At 42.6% G+C, this 15,409-nt stretch overlaps 1 long non-coding RNA gene across 1 annotated transcript in view; it reads right to left on the reverse strand.

Annotated features, from left to right (window-relative positions):
* Positions 1 to 8,516: 8,516 nt before the first annotated feature.
* Positions 8,517 to 15,409, reverse strand: part of LOC149122255 (uncharacterized) — a 56,030-nt gene continuing 49,137 nt past the window's right edge. Inside the window, exon 4 of the long non-coding RNA XR_016220225.1 lies at positions 8,517 to 8,668. This is a non-coding gene — a long non-coding RNA (uncharacterized LOC149122255). The remainder of the gene's footprint in view (positions 8,669 to 15,409) is intronic.

The following is a 15,409-nucleotide window of genomic DNA, read 5'->3' on the forward strand; positions in this document are numbered from 1 at the left end:
TTAAGGTATACTAAGCTGATCTTCTGTATATTAAGATAATCGAAAATGAATCTTGATGTGAATGGAAGGGGAGAGGGAGTGGGAGGGGGGAGGGTTGTGGGTGGGAGGGACGGTATGGGGGGGGGGGGCATTGTAACCCATGAGTCGTACTTTGGAAATTTATATTCATTAAATAAAAGATAAAAAAAAAAAGAAAATGAAAAGAATGAGTACTAATGCACTAATACTAATGAATGCTAATGTTCTGTCCTTGATGGGTCTCTCTTCCTCAATCTATGGGAAGTTATCTCCCCTGTACAGTTGACTTCACAGTGTCACTCCTATGCGAATGAGTGATTTTCCAGGATACAGGAGTAGTAACAAAGCAGCTCCAAATCAGAATCCCACTGTGGAGGTTCTTCCAGCAAAACAAAAGCTAGAAAGGACAGGATTGAGAATGTTGGGAACATATGAATAGATTATATATCAGAAAACACTGTAATAACTTTAAAGATTTCTGAAAGTGATAATTATGTTTGAATATGTAAGAGAATAATCTGGCTATTAGGAGATAGATGACAAAATATCTAGGGGTAAATGATCTGTGGCAGGGGAAGAGGGCAAGCATTGAAACAAAATGGCAATAATTCATAAACTTACCAAGGGAACCATGTGAGTTAATTATGTACTATTCTTACAACTTTTGCAGGGTTGCAGTATTTAAAATAAAAAGATAGGAAAGCACTACTATTTTTCTTTCCTTTCTCCTCTAAGAACCACTGGCTCAAAATCAGGTTCTGCTTTAATTTTCTCCAATTGCTCACCTGCACTTCCCTATTCCCAGCTCCCAGACTGGCATTTGGGATGGGCTCACTCCTCACTCATAATCAGCTAGTCACCTGATCCTGATGGCTACTCGATTCCCACTTTCATTGTCCTGGCACAAATCCTGATTCACTTGGATCATAGAAGTTGCCATATTTCAAAACTACTTTCCCATTCTTTTTCCTCTTTCCAGATGCTTTTCTAAAATAGGAATATAATCATGTATCCCCAACCTGGGAAGAGCCTTCAATGCTCCACATATACAGACCACATCATACTCCTGTTCTTCCCAAGCCTTCCTCCACCCCAGTGTGTGGCCCGTACAAGAAATACCCATTTACAAGTATTTTCAAAATGCATTTTCTCTTTGTTTCTGTGACACAGTAGCTTAGGGCTGCTACGTTAAATCAAGGATAGTTGATTCATAAGCTTCTCCTTAGCAGTTACTGAAAATTTAACAACCATCAGAACCAGAACTGAGAATACTGATTTATATGCCTGGTTGTCTAAGGAATGAAGGTACTGTGAACAGCTTACAATCTGCATGGCAGGAGCCTGTGTGAACAGATGAATTTCTAATATGTTATAAGGGATTAGAAAATGTCATCTGGTAGCATCATTAATCCAAGATTAAAAATTACCTAACAGTTTCAGATACCAACCATCTATTACGTTGCTTCTTTCTTATAAAAGCATGCCAGTGTGAAATTGATTAACACCTTTCTCTAATCTGTTCGGCCCTACCACCTGTCTTATAAATTATCATTATCAGTCAGGGATTGGGGTTAGTTTCCCTGTCTTCAGGAGAGGCAGACCCAGAGAGAGTAGTTTTCTGGTCTAATGACCAATTTTTTTAACAGGTACACCCATACCTTCTACAGATGTGGTAAGCATTCTGCCTACAAATTGTGATGCTTTCACAGGCAGTGAAATGATTTTCACTCTGAAGTAATTTTAGATTGAGATATTTATCACAGAATATCAATATAAAATAAATTGTGGCTAAATCACCTAGCTAATTTCCTAAAAAATGGGAAGTCCATGTCAGAAAAACTCATGCATATATCTAATTCCTCCCACTACACTCTAAGCCCCTTAAGATTAGGTTAGGACTCCTACCACATCCAGAACACACACACACACACACACACACACAAATACATATATACCTTCACGCATGCACATGTGCCATGAGCATAGTAAATGCTTAATATATATTGCAGAAGTTAATAAGTTAACTTTTCCATCTTGTTTTTTCCCTTAGTATGTGCTGGATATTTTATCAAACTCAACCCTCCAGTGAATTTTATCTGTCTACACTAGCAGGTTAGATTTGTGGAATTACAGAGCTCACAGGTAGCTTCAGGGTTCATTGGCTGCAGCTCTATACTTCTCAGATGAGAACACTGAAGTTATAAGACATTAATTGAGAGAGTTATCTAAAGCCATGCCAGGCAGGGGTGGCAAATGTAGAAGTAGCCTCAGTCTTGAGTTCCAGGAATCTCCTCTCTCAGTCACACTAAACTGCCTCCCTTCAGAGCAATCCAATGAAATAGTTAAAATCAACTATTTGAACCTTATTTTATCTGCTCATTTTCATGCAGAACATGTCCTTTTTGCCTTCAAATGAAAATATGAATATTTATGTAAGACATACATAGAATAATCTGAATATCTACTAAGGAGGTTATTGATGGAAAGATGCTAATGACCTTTGGCATTATCAGAATAAATAATGTACAGAGAGAAAGTCTTTGAGATTTTCCCCAAATTATCAGTGCAAGGATTTATTAAGCAAATTTACTAGCTTGCACAGAACTTGCACAGAATGCAAAGACAGGAGAGGAAAAAGAAAAATAATATGTTGGCTTTATTGAATCATTCAGAAACCATGATGAGAATCAGCTTGGCTAGACTTCGTGTGGCACAGAGATAAAGAAATACTTTGCATCTTCAAAGATCTAACAGCCTGGTGAAGAGAAATCTAGTTGCTTATTCCCTGTGAAGCACATAAGGACATCCATCACATTCTACAGATGGAAGAATATTTTTCGAATTGTCATATCTTAAATGTGTAATGGCAACAGAATTAAAAATGTCAATGTATAAATAATTGATAACCTCACTCCTTCCCCACTTAAAGAAATAAGTATATTTCTTTAAAAAATAAATTCAACCATTACTATGTGATTATAAATATCAAAGAACTGTCTTGAGACCCCAACAGGCTGGGTTTCAGAGACTGATCTATGAGCTCTGGTGTGACTCTGTTGTGGTTCAGCAACGTACTCTTCCCCAAGGCTTGGGGATCACTGGGTTCACCTGCTAGGAAAACTTACCAGGAAATTCCTCAACTTGGAAAGAGAGGAAAAGGAATGACCACAAGGAAATCTGTATGGGAACCAAGAGATTTTCATTCCCAACTGTGTTCTTTTCCTTGGAAGGCTCAGTTAACCTGAAGGTGGAGTTCCCTATGGATTGCAGGGAAGGATGTTGATAGCAACAACCAGCTACCACTAGTTCACTGAAGGTGTTAAAATCTGTCTTACTGGGGCGAGTGACTAGCCTAGCATCCAACACCAGAATACCCGAGTTCAGTTCCTGACTCCAGCCTCCTGCTAATGCAAGCCCTGGGAGGCAGTGGTGGTGGATCAATGGATTAGATTTCTGCCATCCATGAGAGAAAGCTGGATTGAATTCCCACTTTTGGCCCAGTCTTGGATATTGCAAGCATATGGGGAGTGATCCTGCAGGTGGGAGCTCTCCATCAGTCTGTCTGTCTCTTTCTCTATCTCATAAATAAATGAATAATACTTTAAATAAATAAATATTTATAAATAAAAAACAAATGTCATACTTCAGCACTGATTAGAAATCAATACATGTGATTTGATAAGTTCTTTGAGCCAGTCAGTTCTAGGAAATCAAAAAAGGAAATGCAGAGAAAAGCACAGATGTGATTATCCTCAAATAAGTGATGCTGCAAAGTAAAACACAGCTATGATGATGAAAACAATAATAGCTAATACTTATTAAGACACTCTGCCCAGTTGGTCGCTGTATTATCATATCTAATTCTCCAAATAACCCTCTTAGATATATATATATGACTATCATCAGGCTGCTATCTTCTTTTGCTTGAATGATCACTTCCACAGCACTTTGTGGCTAACCTCCGCCAAGGCACCTGACACATTCTCCCCTGGTATCTGAATTAAACGTTCATGTATTTCTTTTACTTGATTATAAACACCTTGAGGGCAGAAACTATAATATTAAAATAGCAGTGCTTGCCATTAAGTCCAAATCAATAAATATTTGCTAGATTGGATTGAAATAACTAGTTGAAACCTAGGTTGTAAGTGTGTAAGAAAAATATTACCTGAGAATGAGTTAGCAAGCCACCTCTCAAACTCCAGGTGTTTTTCTTGATCACCATGACATCAAAGTGGATCTCAATTTGAGCTAATTTGCTGATTCTAGATTTCTGTTGTACCATAATTTTAGAGTGACAATATTGTCACCTGTTTCTCTTATGCCAGCAGGTGGGATGAGTAGGAATCTGCAGTTATCAGGGCAGAGTCCTCAGCATGGAGCTGCTAAGTAGCCAGGTATGGACATCCAAGGTTAAAGATGCAAAATTCATGCAAATATAACAGGTCGGTGTGGGGGACTTTATAATTCTGGAATCATAGAAATATCACTCTAACAAACATGGATAATGTTCTCTCCCTCATTAGCCCTTTCATTTCATAGTCATTGTCCCGGATCATAGCTTCCAGTGGCTTCGTTTCTGATAACATATAGCTGGCTTTGAACCACATTGGAAAGCTGAGTGGTGACTTTCAGCAGAGAAACACACTTGTGGAATGCAGGGGACTTTCTCAGGAACTTTATTGAAATCTACTGCTTGCATATTTATATATGTGACAGCTGCAAAGTCATTGTAGTCATTTTCTGCCACACCCAAAATGATCTTCCAAAAAGATGTGCACTACGTTATTATTTTTAGATGAAAGAACTGTACAGAAAGTTTTGCTATTGCCATTGCTCCAACAATGTGGAAGAGCAGGTTAAGCCACCACCTGCAGGTATCCAATATGGGTACTGATTCAAGTCTCAGCCACTCCACTTCTGACCTAGCTCCCTGCTAATGTACCTGGGAAAGCAGCAGAAGATAACCAAAGTGCCTGGAATCCTGCACCCACATGGGAGACCCAGAAGAAGCTCCTGGCTCCTTGCTTTGGCCAGGCCCAGCCCAGACTGTTGCTGTCATTTGGGCAGTGAATCAACAGATGGAAGATCTCTCTCTCTCCCTCTCTCTCTTTCTCCCCCTCCTCTCTAACTTCTCTGTAACTCTGCCTTTCAGATAAATAGATAAATCTTTAAAAAAAAAATAAAGGAAGTTGTTCTCCACTGCGGCGCAGACACATACAAACATGCAAAACTGAAACAAAAGTTTTATAAAACAGTGCTCACCTTTATTCTGTGGAACAAGTTTTGATATTGTCTATGAAACATTGCTCTATTTTATGCTTTCAAAGTGTTCTTCGAGGGGCCAGCATCGTGGCATAGCAGCGGGTTAAACTGCTGCCTGCAACACCAGCACCCTATATGGGCGCCAGCTCGTGGTGTCACGGCTGCTCCAATTCCAGTCCAGCTTCTTGCTAATGTGCCTGGGAAGGCAGCAGAAGATGGCCCAAGTGTTTGGAAGATCCAGATGGAATTCCAACCTTGGCTATTTCAACCATTTGAGGAACAAACCAGCGGATGGGGGATCTCTCTCTCTCTCCTCTCTTTCTCTCTCTCCCTCATTCTGCCTTTCAAATAAATAAATGAATGAATCTTTTAAAAAATGCTTATATGGAACCAGTGCTGTGACACGGAAGGTTAATTAGCCACTTGCATCATCCCATATAAATGCTGGTTTGAGTCCTGGCTGCTCCACTTCCAACCCAGCTTCCTGTTAAAATGTGCTTGGGAAAGCAAGTGAGAGATTTGCAAGAAGCTCCTGGCTCCTGACTTCGGCCTGGCCTAGCCATTGCTGCCATGTGGGGAGTGAACTGGAGGATGAAAGATAGACTCTCTGCTCTCCTGTCTCTGCAACTCTTTCAAATGCATTAAAAAGAATGCTCATCACAACACAAAATTGTTTTCACAACCATTAATGGGCCATAGCCTTTGGATTTTCTTAATGCCATAAGCATTGAAGTGACAATTATTCAAACTGGGCTGTCCTTAAGTATGTCATTTTCTCCAGAAATTTCCAAATATCATCACCTCACACTTCAGTGAAACCTCAAGATTTGCAGTTATGGTAATGAACGCTTTGCCTGTAAAAGTGATAATGTACTCCACATTTCAGGTGTGGGATATACTGGTTTCAATTCAGAGCTGTAGACCCAGGCAACTTTTAGGTACAGACACATATACTGAAATTTGTTTTCCCACAGAGAGTTATTGAGATAAACAGTGAGGTAAGAGGCAGAGATAAGAACAGAGATTATGAGATGTAGCTGAACAAAGTTAAAAGCAATAACTAATCTCTCCCTCCCCAGTGCCAGCGAATGGGATCACCTGGCCAGGCCTTTCATTTAATTCCCTGCCTATCCTTATGGAGAGAAGTGAAATCCCTCTGCAGACAATGTCTGCTTGCATTCTCCAAGCAGAAATTAATAGAGCCAGCGTTGCGCAGCAGCAGGCTAAGCTGCTCCTTGGAATGTCCACATCTGATTATCAGAGTGCCTGGTTCAAGTCCCAGATCCTCTTCTCCAATGTCTTCTTGCCTCTAATTCAGATGAAGAAGCATTCTAGAAAAACTATGTTTATTCCATAAGAATTGTACTTCAAAAAGCTCATAGAAAATGGAATTGAGATATAAGTCTATTTTGGCACAAAAAATTTGTTGAAATCCATGTATATGAGGGATTTTCAAAATATTCATGGAAATTATATATTATGACAAAATTATGCATGGATTTTAAGATTTTTGCATCAAAATAAAATGACATTTAATTTTTCCATGAACTTTTAAACATTCCTACATGTTCTTCCACCTCATATTTCCAGAGTCTTCTGGGTCATATCTAAGGGCCTATAATTGGTAAGAAAGACCTCACTAACCCAGCCAATCTACCCATCCCACCTAACTCCTCAGCACTCAGCACTGTGGACAATTTGTCCACTGAAATACAGATGTGTTGACCTCTCTGTCTTTGTTAATGGTATTCCTCTTTCAAGAAAGCTTCCCCACTGCCTCAGCACCTATGCAAATCCTACCCTGTACTTAACAGTAATCCAAGTCTCACCCAAACTTCCTCCTGAGGCACTTTCTAGCCTAGGAGTTATGTTGGACTTGCTATCTTTTGCTGCATAGCATGTTATTCCATAAATGGATAATTTGAAGCAAAAATTTGATCACAATCACTGGTATTTCTCTTTGTCTCTGTGGGTAGGAATTTGCAATCAGGTGTCCAAGCAGCCCTGGCTCAGTGTCTTGTGAGGTTACAGTCAGGTGTGGACATCTGAAAAGTTGGTTGTGGCTGGAAAATCTACTTCCAAAATGGCTGCCTCACGTGGATGGCACGTGCTGGCTTTGAGTGAGAGATCTCAACTCCCTTCTTCTGGCCCTTTCCACAAGGCTGCTGGAGCAAGACACGCAAGCTGGCGCTACCAGGCAGAACAGTCCAAGAAACCAAGGTTGAAGCTGAAACGCTTTTCTTGTCTGGGCTTCAGAAATGCTAAGTCCTGCACCACCACTTCTGAAGTCAAGTAACACCCATGTAGCATTCTTCTAGTGATGTGGGTCCACTCTGGCCTGAAATGTGGGTTCTACAGCAGGACTGCATTTCAGGAGCCAAGGAGTTTGGGGAGCCCTGCACAATGTGGCAACCACAGTGTTGATTGTAAGAAGCTCCCTCTTTAGGGCTCTGCTCCCACCCACTATTTGGAATGCTTAAGGATCCCACAAAGTCTCCCCTAATTATTTCTGGAAGGCTCTCATATGGATTCAAGCACAGAGTTTTTCCAGATGCCACACAATTATTGCCATTTTTATTTCTGTCTTTTGTGTTGAAGTGTGATACTCAAGCTTCAGGCTTATCAGATCTCATGGAGGTCCCTTCCTTGTCGCTCTGGCACAAGCCCTGACAATGATGATTGAGTGTGCACTATATGAGAGTCTTGCTGGGTTAAAGCCCTCTGTGAGGTCCAAGGTTGCAGGTGCTATGGAGGCCGCCCTGTGCTGCATGCCTCCAGGAGACAGCCGTGCTGGGCTGTCACTTTTCTGTACAGGTAGGGGACATCCCCACTCATGCTCCATTATAAGAATACTGAGCTCTCCGTTTTTCAGACTCTGAGAAAATACTTCTCTTCCAAGTAATGCCTGATTTTCTCCTGTGTTTGGTCTTGTGTCCTCTGAGGCTAAGCGACATGCTGAGTGACAGACATAACAGCGGCTCTTTCTCACCTATACCTGTGATAGTGTTGGTTCACCCATGTGCCAGCTTTCCTTCTCCATGGTTGTTTCCCTGGGAGGTTTGCTTGTATAAAAAAAAAAAATCTGCCTTTGGTCACCCTGTGCAAGGGTCCTAAACTGCACTCAGTTCAGGCTCACCTGGGACTTGTGCTACACTCCTCCTAGTAACATCCCTACAAACCTCTACCCCCAGAAATGGACCATCTTTATTCTGAATAAACTGACCTTCTGTGGTTTTGTTGATGCAGGAAGTAGCCAGGAGGCACCTGTGTAGAGGCTTCGGGAAGGTCTGACGACAGACATGGTACAATCCAGCTCGATTTAACATCTCCCGTGAAAAACTGATTCCGGTTGCAAGAGCCTTGTCCACTTCCTCGTGGTCAGGTGCTGAAATCAGACAGACTGAGACTAAAAACGTAATTCATCCACAGAGCAGCTAAGTACACATGGTTGTTACTACACTGAAGTTTCCCGAATTCACACAGATATGAGGAGAATTTCATAGCTGGCCTCCCTCAGTGAAGACTCCAGGACCTAAAAAGAGAGTCAGAGACAGATTCACACAGAGACAGAAAGGGCAGACATGCTCAGAACCCCCAAGCTTGGCTTCACGGATTTGGTGTATGTCACTTCTACATCAGAACCTGACAACATAAGAGGTTTGAACCATATCATGGTATTTATTAGGAAATTCTAGTGAGTGTTGGGCTGAAACAGACCTCTTTACAAAAATAGCATGTTGTGGGGAGCAACTCGGACTAGACTGTTACTGGAATTAAGACTTATTCTATGCATCTGCTCTCCCACAATATGGCGCTGGGAGAGGAGGAAACAGCTTCTACACAGCTGCCTCCAGTTCAACCAATAAACAGCAGGACCTGCTCCTGATTGGAGGAGAGCAGCGTACTCGGCGTGTGGGTAGCAGAGTTGGGATTGGTGGAAGAGGACTATAAAGGAGGAGAGAGACAACATGCACGGGGAATATCTATCTGAAGGAACACCTGAGGAACATCTGAGCAGCCCCCGAGAGAGCCGGCCGGCGGTGTGCCGCTCCCCCGCGGAAGTGGGGAAAGTGGCAGGGGGAGCCGCCCTTCCACAGAGGTGGAAGGGTCAGTAGCCAACCCAGGAAGAACCAGCAGCAAACCCGGGGAGGGCCGAGCAGACAAAAGAACAACGCAGGGTCCTGTGTCATTCCTCTGCGAAGAGGGGGAGCAACAGCATGTGACAACTCGGTGGATATCAACTTAATTTATTGCTTTAATACTGAACAGCAAAATACCAAATATACCCAAAATAATTGGTTGTTTAAAAATCATGTTTGAAAACAGCCTGTGATTATACTGTAAACTGCTTGTTAGCTTAGCAGTGGCAAAACAAGACAGTTTTATATGAAAATGGCTTTACAAATATCTTTGCCAAAATTCAGGACTTCTCTGGAATGACTTGTAAAAAAGGCCTTGCATGAAGACATACCATGAACAAAGCCACCAACTTAATGTTTCAACATGTGTGCTTCTTTGTCGTGGGCTGAATAACCTATGCTTGCCAAAGATGTTGCAGCTTCATCCCTAAAACTGGAGAAGGAAGGTTTGCCTTAGATGTGATTAAGTCAAGGATCTAGAGATGGGAAGACTCTTCTGGACAAGGAGAATGGGCCCAGTGTGACCACAGGGTTAGGAGTTGTCAGAGTGAACCAGATGGTGAGCTGAGAGCAGGGGGACAGAGAAAGAGAGTTGAAGATGCCACAGTGCTAGCTTTGAAGATAGAGAAAACAGCCAAGAGCCCAAGAAAGCAGATGGCCTCTGGAGCCTGGAAAAGATACCTAATCAATTCTCCCTTAGAACTTCTAGAAGGACCCAGTTCTGCTAACCCCTTGACTTTAATCACTGATCTTGAATTTTTGGCCTCTGAAATGGTAAAAAAATTGAACCAGCTATTCAGCCTAGTGGTTAAGCTTCTGGTTAAGACATCTATTTCCCACATCACAGTGGGCTTGAGTTTGGGTCCCAGCTCCTAATTCTAGCTTCCCACCAAGGCAGAGTCGGGGAGGCAATGGTGACAGCTCAAGTAATTGGGTTCCTGCCACCACAGTGGAGATCTGGAGCCAGTGGATGGAAGTGCACTATCTATCTATTCCAATTATATATATATATATACACACACACATGAATTGTGTATGTTATATATATCTTATATATATATACACATATGAAATAGTGAGAGAATCCATTTCTGTTATCCTAAGCTCATAAGTAACTTGCTGTAATTCATTAAAGGAGTAAGAGGAAATGAATATATGAGAATATTTCAAAAAGTTGGTGGAAATGGAATTAAAAGATAAGTATATGATGGTTAAAAAATTACAATCTGCATTTTTATAACACACATGTTCCACAAACTTTTGGAAGCAACTTTAGATTAGAAAACAAATAGTAATCAGTCTTTCAGCATTTTTAGAAGTATATCAATGTGAATTGTAGAACTTAAAGCTTTTTTAATAAGTGTGTTTACAGAACTGTTCTCCAAATATAGGGAGAGGTATATTTTGTGCATGACAGAAAAGGCCTACATGAAGGAGCCAATCCCTCTGGGAGACAGATCCTTCTTCCAGTGAACATGGGACTAGGAAAGCAATAAGGACATCAACATCAGCTGCAGCTCACAGCCTCCACCAAGGGACAGAAAGTGGCCAGGTCCTTGCACCAACCATTCTCAGGATCTGCAGAACCTGAGGGCATAATCACACTGTATGGCAACCCATGCAGTTTGACAGGTTACACAGAGGCTGTATCCTTGAAGAGAATTAAGATTATTCACCCATTTCTGCAAATAAGTACAAATTAGGGAGCAGAGAACATATTGGTGTCTCCCATAATGCAGGCTATGCACTCCAAACCTTCCCTGAATCTTCTTATTACGTGCCAAATTGACCATGAAATGAAATTTCAAACAACATTCTTAGAAGTCACATTAGGAAAATTACTTAGAAGCAAAAGTACTGATTTTACAAAGTGTGTATACCTCCCACAAAAGTACTCCATATAATCTCAAAGAATCAGAACTAATTTATGAGACAAAGCTTAAACATATGTCTACTCACTGGGACTTTAATTTTTTTACTTAGAGAAAGGAATTTTATGATAGCATTTAGAGATCTTATGCATGGAAGACAAAGGGCAGACAGAACTCCTTACTAAAACAGGAGAGTTTTTCAAGCAGACTTTCTAAAAAAAATCCCAGAACTAATAGACTTGTATGACAGCACACTGGGAGAATGCAGCAGGCAGGTGGGGAGTGAAGTTGGTGGGCAGAGGGCACAGGATTTCAATGGCTTGGCTGGGATGCCCAGCTCAGGATAGGACTCAGAGCTCAATGGGTGAAAAGTCTAGAAGCTAAACCAGAGATGTGTGCTGTGCACTGCCTCCCTCTGTGAGCCCTATTCTAGCTAACACTAGAAAGGCTCAACAACAGGGCTGTTGTACCTATTATGCGGCAAGGAAGGCACTTCAAGCGTGGGTGCCCCACATGAACACCACTATGCAAGCTGAGTGTTGCTGTGGCTTAATGTATACCATGAATCTGGCAGGCTCTTGTCCTGAATCCCTTAGCACTTCATAATCTGTGGTCTTCAGAGATAAGAAGACCCCAGTACCCCAACTGATTTTTTCATTACTACAATGAAACACCTGAGGCCGACTATTTTATCAGAAGAGAGGACTATTTTGGTATATGGTTATAGGGGTTCATGGTCTAAGACTTCGTGTGTCCCATTCATTTGCCCTCTGGAGATGTTTTTCTTGCTGGCAGAGTTCCGAGGTAGCACAGGGCATTGTATGGCAAGAAAATGGGAGAAATATGTCCATGTCTTTGTCTCTATCCTTATAAAGCCACCAATATTTAATTATGGGGATTCCACCCTAACAATACACTCTCAGCACTCCCCAAAGCCTTGCATTTAAATATTGTAACTGGTGGCCGGTGCCGCAGCTCACTAGGCTAATCCTCCGCCTTGTAGCACCAGCACACTGGGTTCTAGTCCCGGTCGGGGCGCCGGATTCTGTCCCGGTTGCCCCTCTTCCAGGCCAGCTCTCTGCTGTGGCCAGGGAGTGCAGTGGAGGATGGCCCAAGTCCTTGGGCCCTGCACCCCATGGGAGACCAGGAGAAGTACCTGGCTCCTGCCATCGGATCAGCGCAGTGCACCGGCTGCAGCGCGCCGGCCGTGGCGGCCATTGGAGGGTGAACCAACGGCAAAGGAAGACCTTTCTCTCTGTCTCTCTCTCTCACTGTCCACTCTGCCTGTCAAAAAAATAAATAAATAAATAAATAAATATTGTAACTGGTTGAATTTCCACTCTCTTAGTGCCAAGAACTTATGACTTTGGGATTTAAAGTCCTGCTCGAGTTCGAGGGCCAAAGCATCTTCCAACAATAGCACCTCCCATGATGAACCAGAGCAAACTTGGGCCTCTACCTTCAGAAGCACCTGTCCCACACAGGGACCCTCATGAAGCTGAATTCAGGAGGTCATGACGTCTGTCCTCTAAGGCTTTTCCTCATTTTCCTCCATCATCAACTTCTCCTTGCTATAAAGTCCGATGCCGTCATTATCATCTGGGCAATCCACAGACTCCACTTCTTTGAGCATTGCCAATAGCACTTCCGTCTGTAGATTTTTCTTCTGTGACCATCCATCCCCTGGCAGGTGTGCTGCCTACTGGGACATGTATTCATAAACTCCCTCTGCATTGGCAGATATCACAGGATAGTGATGATGATGCAAGGTTTCTTCTTATTTTTTTATTTTTGACCAGAATTCAAAGACCCCTCTGGGCACATAGCTCTCCATCTGCAGACACAAATAGAAGGGGTCTGCAGGCCCTCTATCTCTGCAGTTCTTCAAAAGCTGGAGAGGTTTGCCTGTGCAAGACAACTACAGCCCAGGGTGAAAGCCGTGAGAGAGGGTGGATGCTCCACGTCGTTCTCAGAAGCTGAACCTGGGCAGCCTAGGGCTACGTGAAACAACTCTGCTGCTTAGAACAGTTCAGACTTGCACAGCCATCAAAACCAAGTGAAAACATCTCTCCAGATGCTTCCCACATATTTGAATTTTTATATTATTCCAGGCAACTCCCAGGCAGCTTTAATTGGATGGTACCTTTTCTAAAGGCCTGGTCCATGGCCAAATCTAAAACTTAAATGACGTTTTAACATGGTGGATCGATTCTGATTGCTTCAAGTCTCTCATCTGAGGCACTCACTCACTCAGGCCAAGCACCATGGAAATAAAATTCCTGCTTTACAGGATTATTTTGGAGATCTACACACTTGTGAACAAGAGACAAGCAGTTCTGATTTTCAAAACCCCCAACAATCTGGGCTGTCCAGTCATTCTTGTGCTTGTCTGAAGTGAGTACCACAAGTGCTCAATTTCCTATGTCATTCACATATTAGAAAGGAATTTATTTTATATTGACTCAAAAAAATTTTTGAGCCTTTGGCATCCCTGTCTTCTTCAACCTGATTTTCGTCTCCTCTGACTTATCTCTAAACCAGCTTCAGAGTAGAGGCCATCTTCCCTCCCCATCACTGAGCACACCTGGGCCTGGGTCCTCAGATCTTGATTATATTCATGGACACTTGCCTCACGAGGAAATGGGAATTTCTGCTCTCTAGACTGCCCTTGAGATATGAAAGCCAGGTGCTGTTTCATGATGGTCTAATCTCATCTCTGCAGCCTGCAGTAGTGAGGCTGAGGTAGACACACTGAAGCCCTGCTGGGTAAGATGGGAGTCATTTTCAAATATTTCAACCCTCAAATCATTCATAGGTCGAATTGCATAATCTACCATGCAAAAGTTGCATTTTACAAGAGGCAAACCAACAAACAAAAACAGTAGAAGAGGTTGCCCAGAACTCCTCCACCTTCTCAGTATGAAATCCGTAGAATATCATCCTGAACGACAGCTCTAACAGTGTAAGGGCTAACAAAGCCTCTTGCTGTCACTGTTTGCTTCCTGGATGTCACCATAATTGCTTTTTCCAGGGTTTTCCTCTCCTCCATGACTTGCTGGCACCCAGGTGGCAGTGGGCCACTCACCAACATGCTGCACCTCACCCTGCATCCTGACCCTTGTGTCTTAGCCACTGTTCCACTGCCCACCAATGAATTCTCCTACTTCTGTGTGCTATTAGGCACCTGAACTCTGACCAGGACTCCTAATTTAAAGCCACTCTGAAAAGCAGCATTCAAATTCTTTGACTGTTATATTCTATTGTCTCACCTTCAGATACAAACCTATGGCCACATGGAGTTCATTATCTCAACCATGTGGCAGAAAGAATATCCCCTCAAATTGATTCCACTGTAAGAAAAGAAAAATGTGAAATATGTAGCCAAAAAAGCAAGCAAGGACAGGACCAGGCTACTTTGTTTACAGGGTCAATTGCAAACCAATCATGTGGGGTCCTGGTTCAAAACTGTTGAGAATTTCAAGATGGTGACAGAAGAGCATTAAATCAAGCCTAGGATGCTTCTAAGCACTGATGCCTTGTGCAACTCCATAATCAGAAGCCAGCCTGATTATGGGAAATCATGTTCCACTTCCCAAATCACCAGTTTTCACCAAGGAAATACCAGAACATGCCAAGACATTCTACCCAACAATCCACAAGAAGCTGTGGCTGACTCCAACTAGAGAAGAGCATCTGCAGATTATGGAGCTGGGGTCTGATATTCCTCAGAGCCTGGTCTATGACTGTCACACCTGGGCTCTTACACTGAAAAAGAAACCCTGGTCTGGGAAGAAGTTCCAAATACCTCCCGTCTACTCCCAACTTGCTTATACTTGTTCTAGTCTTTGTACTTTCTGACTTCTGGCTGCCTAACTCAGCTTTGATATCTGATTCTGGCACCTTGCCTTTGGTAACCAGAAGCCCATTCTGACTTCCCAGAATGTAGTTTCAGCTCTGACTGGTTTCAGCTCTGCTGGCTGTGCAGGTTGGTTTTTTTTTTTTTTTTTTGACAGGCAGAGTGGACAGTGAGAGAGAGAGAGACAGAGAGAAAGGTCTTCCTTTTTGCCGTTGGTTCACCCTCCAATGGCCGCCGCACCGCGCTGATCCGATGGCAGG

Source organism: Oryctolagus cuniculus, chromosome 14 (assembly GCF_051225735.1).
Source record: "Oryctolagus cuniculus isolate XC-2025 breed Fujian yellow rabbit chromosome 14, ASM5122573v1, whole genome shotgun sequence".
In the NCBI taxonomy this organism is placed as follows: domain Eukaryota; kingdom Metazoa; phylum Chordata; class Mammalia; order Lagomorpha; family Leporidae; genus Oryctolagus; species Oryctolagus cuniculus.